A 14,762-nucleotide genomic window follows, 5' to 3' on the forward strand; every position below is an offset into this window, starting at 1 on the left:
AGGTGGAAGTGGATCTTGATCTTTCCCTATTTTACCCTCCACATTTTTGTTCTCCATTTTTTAATATGTGGAATTATATGCCAGTAATATATCAATAGCAATGGCCTACTACTATATATACTGCGCACAACTGAAATGCACCACAGGTATGGATGGATAGTATACTTGACGACACAGAGGTAGAGCAGTGGACTACTGTACCGTACTGCTATATATATATAGTTATACTGGTGGTCAGCAAAATTCTGCACTGTCCTCCTACTGTATACTACAATGCAGCACAGATAAGGAGCGTTTTTCAGGCAGAGAACGTATAATACTGGTGGTCACTGATCAGCAAAACTCTGCACTGTACTCCTCCTATAATAATACAGCTGCTCCCCAGTCCCCATAATAAAGCAGTGTGAGCACAGATATATGCAGCACACTGAGCACAGATATGGAGTGTTTTTCAGGCAGACAACGTATACTGGTGTTCACTGTCAACAAAACTCTGCACTGTACTCCTATATAATACAGCTGCTCCCCAATTAAGGAATAAGCACAAATATTTTTGCATCAAGATTAATAAACGGAGAGGACGCCAGCCACGTCCTCTCCCTAACATTTCCAATGCACGAGTGAAAATGGCGGCGACACGCGGCTGCTTATATAGAATCCGAATCTCGCGAGAATCCGACAGCGGGATGATGACGTTCGAGCGCGCTCGGGTTAACCGAGCCATACGGGAGAATCCGAGTATGCCTCGGACCCGTGTAAAATGGGTGAAGTTCGGGGGGGGGGTTCGGTTTCCGAGGAACCGAACCCGCTCATCACTAACTATAAGTGTGCCTAATATTTGGGAAACACTGGACTAGATTATTGTATTACCTTTTCAGGTATCTTCAAGATGAATCGATATAAATCTGGGGCCCAAAAAAGGAAGGAAAAGAAAGACAATGAAAAGAGAGATGAAGGCCTCAAGAAGAAAAATGTCCTTTTTACGTATTTTGAGAAGAGACAGAAGACTGACGAAGAGGAGAGACAGAAGACTGACGAAGAGGAGAGACAGAAGACTGACGAAGAGGAGAGAAGTTTTGAGAAGTCATCTGAGACTGCGGCGCATTTCCAGGATGAACTAAATGCAATTTGTGAAGCATCAAGTTCAAGTTTATCCAACCTGGAAATACCTTCTGGGACTGTACCTCTCACTACTGATGAAGAGATGCCTGGCCAAAGCAATATGGAGCTGGATGTGAACCAGAAGAACACATTTAACCTAAAGGATCCAGGTGAATGGCCTGAAGTGCTATCAGACAATGGCCGGCAAGTCATTGTGAAATTTGGTCTAAACTCTGAAGCTAAACTGAAAGAATTGGTTGGGCAACTGCCTGTAGATGTTGAAGGCAATTCATTTCCCACTTATCTACTTCACACACGTACACCAAATGGACGTGAGAAGTCACCCAGAGTTTGGCTATTTCCAAGTCTAGCAAATAATACCCTATATTGTGCCCCCTGCCGACTCTTTGCATCTGCATCTCAGGCTAAGCATCATGTAAGCTCGCTTGCCACTGAAGAGGGTTTTAATCCTAAAAAACAGAAATGGAGGAAACTGTACAGAAGACTTCCAGAGCATGAGAGTAGTTTTCAACACAAGCAGTTTTATTTGCAATGGAGAACACTTGAACATGCTATTAGGGGAGACAGTAGAGCAATTGACAGTCAACTACAACAACAGTTGGTATCTGAAAGAGAGAAGTTGATTTCCTTATTGAAACGTTTTCTCGATGTTACCATTCATTTGAGCTCACGTAGTCAGGCATTCCGAGGCAGCTCAGATAAAATAGGAGATGTACATAATGGTAACTTTCTAGGATGTCTTGAATTATGTTCTCATTATGATCCTTTGCTAGAAGAGCATTTAGCTAAAGTGAAGAAGAGCCAAGAAAGTGGTAAACGGCTTCAAGCTCACTATTTGTCACATGAAACACAAAATGAGTTCATTGATTTGTGTGGGAAGCGTGTCTTGGGTGTTATTCTGAATGAAAGATCCGAATCTATTTTTTTTTCTCTGATATGTGATGCAACACCTGACACAGCTCACATTGAGCAAAATGTCCTGATTTTGCGCTACATTCATAAAGATGTAGAAACAAGTCAATGGTCCACGCGAGAAAGGTTTATTGAGTTTTTTTATTTCTCACAGAAAACGGGGCTGGAAATTGCAGATGAGGTATTAAAAAGACTGCAGCACCATGGCATAAACATAGCTGATTGCAGAGGACAAGGCTATGACAATGGCAGTAACATGTCTGGAAACGTTAAAGGTGTTCAGGCACGTATTACAGAAAAACATCCAACAGCGATTTATTCACCATGCGCTGCACACTCGCTAAATCTTGTTGGTGTACATGCTGAATCATGCTGCGATGAAGCTATCACTTTTTTTGGATGTGTTAATCGCCTGTATGCTCTGTTTAGTGGCAGCCCTGAAAGATGGAAGTTAATCACTGAAAAAACAGGATGTTCTCTACACAGTCAAAGTGACACCCGTTGGAGTGCTAAAAAAGAAGCGATTCGCCCAGTTGCTCGACACCTTCCCAGTGTTATTGAAGCAATAGACGAATTGATTGCCACCAAAAAGAAACAACTTTCGCATAATGCTTTCTCTGAACTCGGTGGTTTACGTCGCTATTTTTCAAGTTTCAAGGCTGTACTAATGGCAGCCTTCTGGGTTAAGATTCTAGAAATTTTTGATGAAAGAAATGTCATTCTTCAGTCAAGAGCCATCACGCTTGAAATTGCAGCAGCAAACATAAATGACCTAACGTTAGAAATGAAATCACTAAGAGAACAATGGCCACTTCTTCTCTCTGAAGCCAAACTTGTTGCTGAAAATTTGAATATCCCTGCAAAGCTTAAACAGCCCAGAGAAACTGGCAAAAATAACCAAAGTGAACATGCTGCTGTTGTCACTCCTGAGGGTACAGTACATTTAAGAGAGATGTCTTCTTTTTAATAATGGATTCCATTATATCTGAACTCACAGATAGGTTTCAGCACATGGACCTCATCTCAAGCTTGTTTTCACCACTTCTAAATTTCCATCTCCTGAGTGAAGTGGAGATCCGTCAACAATGCAAATCACTGCTGGACAATTATCCAGATGACCTTACTTCCTGTTTGGAAAACAAAATAATCCACCTTAAAAGTATCTGCAAAGCAACCTTTGGAGAACATGTCTCTGGCCCTCTTTCACTGCTGAATGCAATTTACAAGCTGCAGTTGGAAGACATTTTCGGAGAAGTTTGTATTGGATTACGAATCTTCTGCACTCTTCCAATTACAGTCGCAGAAGGGGAGCGAGCATTCAGCAAACTTGCGATTATAAAAAACCACATGCGAGCAACCATGCTTGAAAGCCGCTTAAATGGTTTAGCATTGTTGTCAATTGAACATGAAATAGCACGGAGTATTGATTTCACTGATGTTATAAAAGATTTTGCTTCCTTGAAAGTAAGAAGACTCTTGTAACTTTCAATGCACAGGGTGTCATTTATTTTGGTTTGTCAAAAGAAAAATGTTGATGTTGTTTATCACATTGTTTGTTAAATATTACAGAATCTTCCTTTTTCTGTATTGCAGAGAGTTGTGTTATTTAGTAATTATATACTGTGGATGTTCCATTAAAGTTTTGTTTTCCAGACGTTAGAGAGTCTCTAATTTTATTTTTAATATACTTGTGTCCTGTAGGTTATATGGGTCCCTGCCCTGTTTCCTGAGGGGGAGGAGGGGGCAGGGGGGGGGGGGGGGGGGCGCCGAGATATCAGTGTACCGGGCCCCAAAATTTCTGTTGCCGGCCCTGGTTATGGCTGCAATTGATGTTATCGCCCATGTGCGTTTAAGACCTCGTAAACCACAACGTCAAGCTCCATGGTTCGACAACAGTGTTGGTGAGCTCAAGAAAAGGGGGCGTAGACTGGAAAGACGATGGAGGAAGACTAACCTAGTGGATGACAAAATAAAACTAATAAAGCATAACGAAGAATATCAATCGACAATTACTCGTAAGAAGGCACAGTTCCTGTCAAATGAGATCACAGCAGCAAACAATAGGCCAGCTCAGCTTTTCCGCACAGTGGAGATGCTTTGCAAGCCAGCATGCCTGCAGACTGATGAGACCCTCTCCCAGGCAAGTTGCAACGAGTTTGCAAACTTCTTTGCAGAAAAAATATCCACCATCCGGGCTGGAATCTCCACAGTGCCATCAAAGGAGTACCAAACTACAAAGCCTGCCAATATAAGCTACCTGCCTTCATGGACCAGCTTTGACCCAGTGGATGTAAAGGACACTGCTGAAATTGCTCGAATTTTGCGTCCCACCACCTGTGATCTGGACCCAGCCTCAACCAAGCTTCTAATAGGTTGTATGGATATAATTGGTCCTGTCTTTACAAAAATTGTTCAATGCTCTTTGCAGACAGGCATTTTTCCTGGACCCCTAAAGGAAGCAATTGTTAGACCGCTTCTTAAAAAACCTAATTTAGATCCCGACTGCATGACCAACTACAGACCGGTATCAAACCTTCCTTTCCTAGGAAAGGTTATTGAGAAAGTCGTTGCAAATCAACTGGAAACCAGCCTGACAACCCATGATATTTATGATAGAGATGTGCACCGGAAATTTTTCGGGTTTTGTGTTTTGGTTTTGGGTTCGGTTCCGCGGCCGTGTTTTGGGTTCGACCGCGTTTTGGCAAAACCTCGCCAAATTTTTTTTGTAGGATTCGGGTGTGTTTTGGATTCGGGTGTTTTTTTCAAAAAACCCTAAAAAAACAGCTTAAATCATAGAATTTGGGGGTCATTTTGATCCCAAAGTATTATTAACCTCAAAAACCATAATTTCCACTCATTTTCAGTCAATTCTGAACACCTCACACCTCACAATATTATTTTTAGTCCTAAATTTGCACCGAGGTTGCTGGATAACTAAGCTAAGCGACCCTAGTGGCTGACACAAACACCTGGCCCATCTAGGAGTGGCACTGCAGTGTCACGCAGGATGGCCCTTCCAAAAAACACTCCCCAAACAGCACATGACGCAAAGAAAAAAAGAGGCGCAATGAGGTAGCTGTGTGAGTAAGCTAAGCGACCCTAGTGGCCGACACAAACACCTGGCCCATCTAGGAGTGGCACTGCAGTGTCACGCAGGATGGCCCTTCCAAAAAACACTCCCCAAACAGCACATGACGCAAAGAAAAAAAGAGGCGCAATGAGGTAGCTGTGTGAGTAAGGGGAAGAGATTTACTGGTCAGTGGACTGCTTCCGCTGTCGCCCAAAGTTTTTGAACTTGTCACTGACTTATTATGAATGCGCTGCAGGTGACGTATAAGGGAGGATGTTCCGAGGTGGTTAACATCCTTACCCCTACTTATTGCAGCTTGACAAAGGCAACACACGGCTTGACAAATGTTGTCCGCATTTCTGTTGAAATACTTCCACACCGAAGAGCTGATTTTTTTGGTATTTTCACCAGGCATGTCAATGGCCATATTCCTCCCACGGACAACAGGTGTCTCCCCGGGTGCCTGACTTAAACAAACCACCTCACCATCAGAATCCTCCTTGTCAATTTCCTCCCCAGCGCCAGCAACACCCATATCCTCCTCATCCTGGTGTACTTCAACACTGACATCTTCAATCTGACTACCAGGAACTGGACTGCGGGTGCTCCTTCCAGCACTTGCAGGGGGCGTGCAAATGGTGGAAGGCGCATGCTCTTCACGTCCAGTGTTGGGAAGGTCAGGCATCGCAACCAACACAATTGGACTCTCCTTGTGGATTTGGGATTTCGAAGAACGCACAGTTCTTTGCTGTGCTTTTGCCAGCTTGAGTCTTTTCATTTTTCTAGCGAGAGGCTGAGTGCTTCCATCCTCATGTGAAGCTGAACCACTAGCCATGAACATAGGCCAGGGCCTCAGCCGTTCCTTGCCACTCCGTGTGGTAAATGGCATATTGGCAAGTTTACGCTTCTCCTCCGACAATTTTATTTTAGATTTTTGAGTCCTTTTTTTACTGATATTTGGTGTTTTGGATTTTACATGCTCTGTACTATGACATTGGGCATCGGCCTTGGCAGACGACGTTGCTGGCATTTCATCGTCTCGGCCATGACTAGTGGCAGCAGCTTCAGCACGAGGTGGAAGTCGATCTTGATCTTTCCCTATTTTTGGAACCTCAACATTTTTGTTCTCCATATTTTAATAGGCACAACTAAAAGGCACCTCAGGTAAACAATGGAGATGGATGGATACTAGTATACTTATGGATGACGAGCGACTGCCGACACAGAGGTAGCTACAGCCGTGGACTACCGTACTGTGTCTGCTGCTAATATAGACTGGATGATAATGAGATAAAATTAAAATATATATATATATATCACACTAGTACTGCAGCCGGACAGGTATATATTATGTAATGATGGACCTGCTGGACACTGTCTGTCAGACTCAGCACTGCAGACTCCTAAAGTAAGCTACTAGTATCAAGAAGATAGAAAAAAAAAAAACCACGGGTAGGTGGTATACAATTATGGATGGACGAGCGACTGCCGACACAGAGGTAGCTACAGCCGTGGACTACCGTACTGTGTCTGCTGCTAATATAGACTGGATGATAATGAGATAAAATTAAAATATATATATATATCACACTAGTACTGCAGCCGGACAGGTATATATTATGTAATGACGGACCTGCTGGACACTGTCTGCAGAATGCGTTTATAAAAACACCACACGACGAGTGTTTAACTTTTTCAGGCAGACAATCACAATATACTGGTGGTCAGCAGACAATCACAATACTGGTGGTCAGTGGTCACTGGTCAGTCACACTGGCAGTGGCACTCTGGCAGCAAAAGTGTGCACTGTACTTAAAATATGTACTCCTGCTATAACTGCTCCCCAGTCTCCCCCACAATTAAGCTGTGTGAGCAGTGAGCACTCAGCACAGTCAGATAATGATATACAGTATTACATATGATGCAGCACACTGGGCTGAGCACAGATATGGTATGTGACTGTGTCACACTGTGTATCGTTTTTTTTCAGGCAGAGAACGGATTAATTAAACTGGTGGTCACTGGTCACACTATCAGCAGCAAGTAGTACTCCTCCTAATAATATGCTCCCCAAAATTTGTGTCTCTCTCTAGTACTCTAGTCTAAATGGAGAGGACGCCAGCCACGTCCTCTCCCTATCAATCTCAATGCACGTGTGAAAATGGCGGCGACGCGCGGCTCCTTATATAGAATCCGAGTCTCGCGATAGAATCCGAGCCTCGCGAGAATCCGACAGCGGGATGATGACGTTCGGGCGCGCTCGGGTTAACCGAGCAAGGCGGGAAGATCCGAGTCGCTCGGCTCCGTGTAAAAAAACCTGAAGTTCGGGCGGGTTCGGATTCCGAGGAACCGAACCCGCTCATCACTAATTTATGATCCATTTCAATCAGGATTCAGGAGAAGACATAGCACTGAAACAGCCCTGGTGTGTGTGTTAAATGATCTTCTGATGGCAAAAGACAGAGGTGACTGTTCAATATTAATCCTTCTGGATCTCTCGGAAGCATTTGATACCGTGGACCATGGGCTTCTGATTGAGCGACTGATACATTTCTGTGGTCTGGATGGCACAGTCCTAAGCTGGTTCAAATCATTTCTCACAGGCAGGTCACAGAGAGTATCATCTGGATTATACTCATCACCACCAGTGCATAGCCAACCAACTGGATTTACACTGGGAGATTCAGAATTACAGACCAGTGATCATGTGCGGAATCTTGGCGTTGTCCTGGATGGTGGCTTGACACTTAAACATCAGATATCAGCCACAATCAAATCCTCATTCTTTCACCTGAGGAACATAGCCAGAATCAAGCACTTAATTCCCTCAGATGACATGCCAAAAGTCATACATGCATTTGTATCATCTCGTTTAGACTACTGTAATGCCCTCTACCTTGGTCTACCAGCAAAAGAATTGCAGCGCTTACAGCTGGTGCAAAACACAGCTGCCAGGCTATTAACCAACCAGCCCCGTTCTAGCCACATAACACCCACCCTCTACTCCCTTCACTGGCTGCCTGTACGATGGCGAATCATCTTCAAGATTGGCTTACTGAGTTTCAAAGCATTACATGACCAAGGCCCAAGGTACCTGAAACAGCTTCTGACCCCATACTGCCCCACTCGATTACTGCGATCTGTAGATGAAGGACTTTTAGCAGTACCTAGAATCTACCGTAATTCATCTGGGGGTCGAGCTTTTAGTCATGCGGCTCCGACTCTATGGAACTCACTTCCCCGCACAGTGCGAGAGGCCCCAACTGTAGAATCCTTCAAAAGTAGACTCAAGACTTTTCTGTTTACTAAAGCATTTCCATAGTGTCCCTTTTAGTATCTTCATGCTTCTGTATTTTATGAAAATGTACTTCATTATTTTCTGTACTATATTATGCTATGTATCTGTTAAGCGCCTTGAGTCCTATTGGAGAAAGAGCGCTATATAAATAAAATTATTATTATTATTATTATTATTATTCATACTGATATTTTGCAAAAAAGTTTGTATATTCAACACTTTATAATCACCTCTTTACTAGAGATGTACACCAAAGGGAGGACTGACCAGGAACCCAACCCCCTAGTATGTCTTCTTCAAAATCCATACAGTGGAAGGCCCAGAACAGGCTCCCCAGATCAAAGTTCTTCCCAGCGTTCACCAGTGGGAGGTCCAAATGGGATCCCAACCCCCTAGTATGTCTTCTCTGATGCAATGATTCCACTCTGTGAAGTTTTCTTCCAAATCTATCTAGTGACAGGCCTGGAACAGGCTCACTGGGTCAATGTTCTTCTTGGCGCATTTCGCCATGAGGTCCGACCAACCCCAACCCTCTAGTATGTCATCTGGGAAACAATGTTCCCACTCTGTGAAGTTTTCTTCCAAATCCATCCATCCGCCTGAAACCCTACCCCCCACCCCTAAAAAAAAAATCCTAGCCAGGATCCAACTGGACCACCTTGCATTGCTTTCATTTCAATTGATGCATGGGTTTCTGAATGCATAACCAGGCAGACATCCAAAGAAACAGACCAATTGATTTTAGATATAAGACATATGGCCCTGTCCCCGAAAGGGGTTGATTTTTTTAGTTGAAACCTTGCCAGTATTTTAAGTTGGATAAAGGTTATGTGTACCAAGTTTGGTTCAGATCCATCAAGCCATGTAGGAGCCTGTGAAGAACAAACAAACAAACAAACAAACAAATGGAATAATGGAATACATAAATGAGCATTAACCCTTGGCGCAACTGCACACTGGTGTTGCTGTTTTGTTTTGTTTTGTATTTTTGTCAGTGCAGCCCAGAGCTCCTATTATATATTACCCTTGGTGAATACTGTTGTTTTATGTGTTGCTGCACACAGTGCAGCATTAACCCTTTATTGGTGCACATTGGTGCATGCCACCATTATTAAAAGTGCAGTGATTTGCAACAGTGTGTAAAAAAAAATATATAAAAAAAATATAAAAACATGTGTGTGTTCAGAGCCAGGCTGTGCCACCATGTTAATAATTAAAGCACAGTGTGTAGCACTATGAAGTTGTTGTCAATTGTTAAAAAACAGAAAAAAGTTTTTTTTTCTAAAACTTGTGTCTTAGGCTTTGCCACAGTTTTAATAATAAAAGTGCAGTGATTCGCAGCAGTGTGTAATAAAAAAAATATACATATAAAACAAACATTTTTCTTTTAAATACCTTAAAATCTTGTGTGTGTGTGTTCAAAGCCAGGCCATGCCACCATGTTAATAATATAAGAGCTGCAACTTGTAGTGTAAAGTTGCTATTTGTTAAAAAACAGAAAAAGTGTTTTTTTTTTTTTAAACTTGTATGTCTTCAGGGGGATTCAGTATAGTTTACTGGTGGATAAGTAATATCCCGACAGCGGCATCCCACCCGCCAGAATGCCGGCAGCGGGACGAGCCCCCTTGCGGGACAAGCCACAGAATCTATTCCCACTCTATGGGTGTCATGGACACCCTCGGTTGGGAATAGCCATGGTGCACCAGGATTTCGGCCTGCGGCATGGTCGGCTGTCGGGATTCTGGAATTGGTATCCTGACTGCTGGGATCCCGATAGCCAGTGAATTAAACACATCCCCTTCAGGGCTATACCGTACCGCTGTGTTAATAATATAAGCATTGTAAGTCACAGTGTGAAGTTTTTGACATTTGTTAAAATACAGAAAAAAGTGTTTTCTTTTTTTCATAAAACATGTGTGTTCAGGGCCAAGCCATACCACTGTGTCAATAATAACAGCACTGTGAGTCGATATGGATCACGTCAGTCAAAGGAAGTGCAGGAGCGGCAACCAAGTACTAGTGCTATGTCAGCTGATAGTCGTGAAGATCATAATATTTTTACTTCAACTTCTACTAAAACTGGTGCTCAAGGGCATAGAGGGTTTAAGAAAGGGCATCTGATACCAAAATAATAGTTTCAACTGTTAAAGAAAAAAACATCACCTCTAAAAAAAGGGACACAGCTGAAAAACATAAAATTGCTACTAAGAGAGGCTCAGAGCATTACATTTATTTATGATTGGTGGTTCTACAACTGTCAGTGAGGCATTTTTTTCTGCCTCTCCTGATGATGCAAGGCCTTCTCATTCAGAGTCTAGAAAACATGTCAAAAAAATGTATACCGGAAAATCAGTGCTAAAACCCCCCCCCCACTAAGGCAGTAAAACAAACTGTGTGTTCAGAAACATCACAAATCCCTGAGTAGAGTCTAAGTGTGTCCATGAGTGTGACTCTGATCTTCTGATACTGTACTTGTAGAGAAGCCTTATTCTGCCATTACTACATCCTCTGCAAATGTTAGGATCAGCAGTATAAGTCAAAATGTTGACATAGAAATTGAGAATGTTATTGTGGAAGAGCAACAGGATGAGGAGGATATTTGTGTAGCTGACACCAGCGCTAATGAGGGTGATGATGAGGATATTGTTTGTGAAAGTTAGGCACTAATGGAAGCAGTTCTTGCATGTGATAAGAAGAATGACTTTGCCATGCCTGGGCATAAGACCAAAAATACACCTCTTACTGTATGTGTAGAATTGTTTTTACCCAAATCCAGACAACAATTCTGAAGCCATCTGTAGCATTTTAAAATCCACAGTAAGAAGAGGTAGGGACCTTGACCATCTAGGAACCTTCCACCCTGTTACGTCATTTGAAGCAATTCATGGAAAGTTTGGGGGAATTTGAGAAACTTATGCTAAAAAAATAACAAGCAGTCCAGCCTCAGCTAGCTCCCTTCTCTTAGCTAGCTCCCTTCTCTCAGCTAGATCCCACCATCTAGAATCTCCACCACCTCACTAATGATCGAAGGTAGTCCTGCATCCAGTTTGTTAAGGCTAACTGACTCCTTTCCTATCCAGGATTTCTCAGAGGAATATTTGAGTGCTAGGACTGAAGCTGGATCTTCATCTCAGAAGAGGACCAAACAAACTACTAGTAGCATTTTAAAAAATAATTGACTGTAAAACAATCCTTTGCAAGATGAATGACAGCTATGCTATTATTGGATCTGTGTCCAATATCTGCCATTGATGCAACAGGTTTTAGACATCTGAGGTCCTGTGTCCCTACTACAAAATTCCATCTCAGTTTCACTCTACTCTATCTATTGGCATCCTAAATGTCAGTACCCACTGTCCACCCAACCACAGATATGGGTACAAGTGGAACTGGGCAAACTAAAGATTACATGTGATAAACCACTGGGTAGGTGAATCACCTTTTGCAGGAACAACAAAAGTATCATACAAACAATGACTGCTCATTCAGAGGCAGTCTACTTTCTGCATCACTGGCTTCACTAAGAGGTATACCACTGACAACCTCTTAGAAAAATTAAGGGATGTCATAGCAAAATGGATTACCCCACTTAAACTCTCCTCAGGATTTGTAATTTCTGATAATGTGACAAATATTATGAGAACATCACAGCTGAAAGAATTTAAACATGTTCTACATTTTGCTAACACAATTAACTTGGTGCTACAGAGGTTTTTATTTTAAATGAAAGGGGTGTGTAGAAAATGTTGTCTATAGGCCAAAAAAAGTTGGGACATTTTCAGCATTCAGCAACAGCATAACGGATATTGCAGTGGCTGTAAGAACAGTTCAATTTGCTCTGCCATCAACTGAAGCAAAAGGTAGTAAAGAGGTAGAATTCAACCCTTCAAATGCTTCAGAGGATGGAGGAACAGCAAAAAGCCATCCAAACCGACACAAAAAGCTATGACATTGGCAGAGTAGCAGGAATATACCTTAATCCAGAGCAGTGGAGAATTATTTATTTGTTGTGCAAGGTACTGAAACCATTCAAAATAGTCACCAGTGATGTGAGTTCAGACACTGCCAGCTTAGGTCAAGAAATTCCCCTAATTTGAGTTTTGGAAAAGCAGCTTGAGAAACTGAAGGGGAATATGAAGCAATGATTCCACTTAGTATGTAGAACTTGAAGAGCAAGTGCTTTATTCACTTCACCAGGATCCAAGAGTTGTCAATAGCTTGAAATTGGATCACTACATTTTGACAACTGTGCTTGATCCTAGGTTTAAGTCTTTTATCATGTTTTCTTTCTAACTAACCCAGATCTTAAGAGATTCAAAGAGCTCATGGCAAACAAGTTGTCAGCTCAAGTGGTACATGACACAACAATGTCTCCTTCAATTTCTCTGGCAACTGCTGCTGCCTGGAAAATACTGAGCTTTCCCAAGAGACCCACTGGTGATGCAAATGTGTCAACACAACATTTTGACATCTGGTTGGATCTATAAGAATTGCTCAAAATTAAAGACACCTCTACTGTAACTCCAACTGATATGGTCACCATCCAAAGGATGGTGGAGGTTTATTTATATGACAATGTATAAATAGGCATGTCAGGCAGTCCCTTTGACTACTGGAAGAAAAAACAGGAAATTTGGAGGACCTGTTACAAATTTGCTTTGCATTACTTAAACTGTCTACCATCCAGTGTATACTCAGAAAGAGTTTTCAGCACAGCTGGGAACCTTATCAGCGATTGGTGTAAGAGGCTACTACTTCAAAATGTGAAAAGATGATGTTCATTACAATGAATTACAAATTCTATGAGGAAGACCTTTACTGGCAATTACGTCAAAGTACAGAGAATTCTCTAATGGTGCATTCCAGCAGGGATAAATATTGTGTAAAAATTATGTAAACACTGATGATGGTGAGGATGATGATAATGAGATCATTGACAGTACTGTTAGCTTAGCTGCCTTAAGCCCACTGGTGGGTTTGTTTTGTTGGGGCCTGTACAAACCAACCACTTCAGTCCCTATTGGCAGTCCCTATTGCTGAAGTGGTTGGTTTGCTAAACTGTGTCCTTTTTAATGTCCAACATAAGGGTGGGTGGGACAGCCCAAAGACAATTCCATCTTGCTCCACTTTTCATTTCTGCCACTGCTGTGGTGCAATGTTTCATATATGATATATAAACTGCAGTGTGTTTGGGCTGCTGCTCTGTCACTTAGTAACCAGCCAGCTCGCTGCAGCTTTGGCCAATATTGGTGAAAACAATTTTATGAAATGTGAGGTAATCAAAAAAGACTGGAAATTAATGTTATTGAGGTTAATGATACTGTAGGAACAAAAACAGGCCAAAATTACATGAATTCAGCATTGTTTGAAACAAACACAGATCAAAAACCAAAACACAAGAGGGTGGTTTTGGCAAATTAGAACTAAAACACAAAATGAATACCAATTTAAACCAAAACACTGGGGTCAATGCATATCTCTTACTATAGATATGTACTTTGGGTTCTCCAGAAATCTTAATCAACCCACATTTTGTGGATCTGAACCAAGCCGAAGCCAGGACCAGATCTCCTATGGTTATGCAAACTGAGTCTTGGTTTGGCTCTTCCCACGGTTTGGAGTATGGATTTTAAATCCAAATTTAAGGTTTTGAATTACAAAAATTACTATTTTAGATGTTTTGAACGAGTTTTATTGACTTTTTATCAGTGATTATCAATTTTTTATCGATTTTAAACTGAACTGAAATCCACATCTGAACCAAAACACTTGAGTGTGGATTTGCAAAATCAAAACATAGGGGTCATCACACATCTCTACTTCTTACACCATCAACAACTATTTACAGAACCTCTTTCTTGTTACTTGTAGTTTCTACTTAATTCAACCACTATACATTCTAAATACAGTCATCATGGACAGAAAATACCACATGAAGGGGAGACAGAGGGCAATTATTAGTGAATGAAGTGAAGATTGAGCTTTCCATATAATCAGTGTAAAATCCAGGACCAAACTTAGCACCTCCTGTTGCTTGATTTGCATAACTGCTGGTATTTCTGTGCTTGAGATATTAACCCAGGAAGCATAATGATCACTTTTAAATAGTTACCCCCCATTGTAATAACTCTTCCATGCTATAATGATGCAAATTACTATATTCCACTCGTTAGACTGTTGGCACAAAACTGGTAATACATGATTATGTCTAGGTTGTTTAGGTGGCTCCACTAAGTAATACAACAGCTTGAAAATGAACGGGAGCAGCAGTTGTGGAAGCTGAGAGCAGTTTGTAGAGTATTGTTAGTTTTCTGCATTATCTGCATGAAGGATCAGATATAGATTTCACACACAGCAGTG

The 14,762-nt window shown here is 41.8% G+C and overlaps 1 long non-coding RNA gene across 1 annotated transcript in view; it reads right to left on the reverse strand.

Annotated features, from left to right (window-relative positions):
- LOC134943545 (uncharacterized) overlaps positions 1-14,762 on the reverse strand; it is a 112,225-nt gene that overhangs the window by 54,342 nt on the left and 43,121 nt on the right. The gene's annotated exons all lie outside the window — the stretch shown is intronic.

This window comes from Pseudophryne corroboree, chromosome 7 (assembly GCF_028390025.1).
Source record: "Pseudophryne corroboree isolate aPseCor3 chromosome 7, aPseCor3.hap2, whole genome shotgun sequence".
NCBI lineage: Eukaryota > Metazoa > Chordata > Amphibia > Anura > Myobatrachidae > Pseudophryne > Pseudophryne corroboree.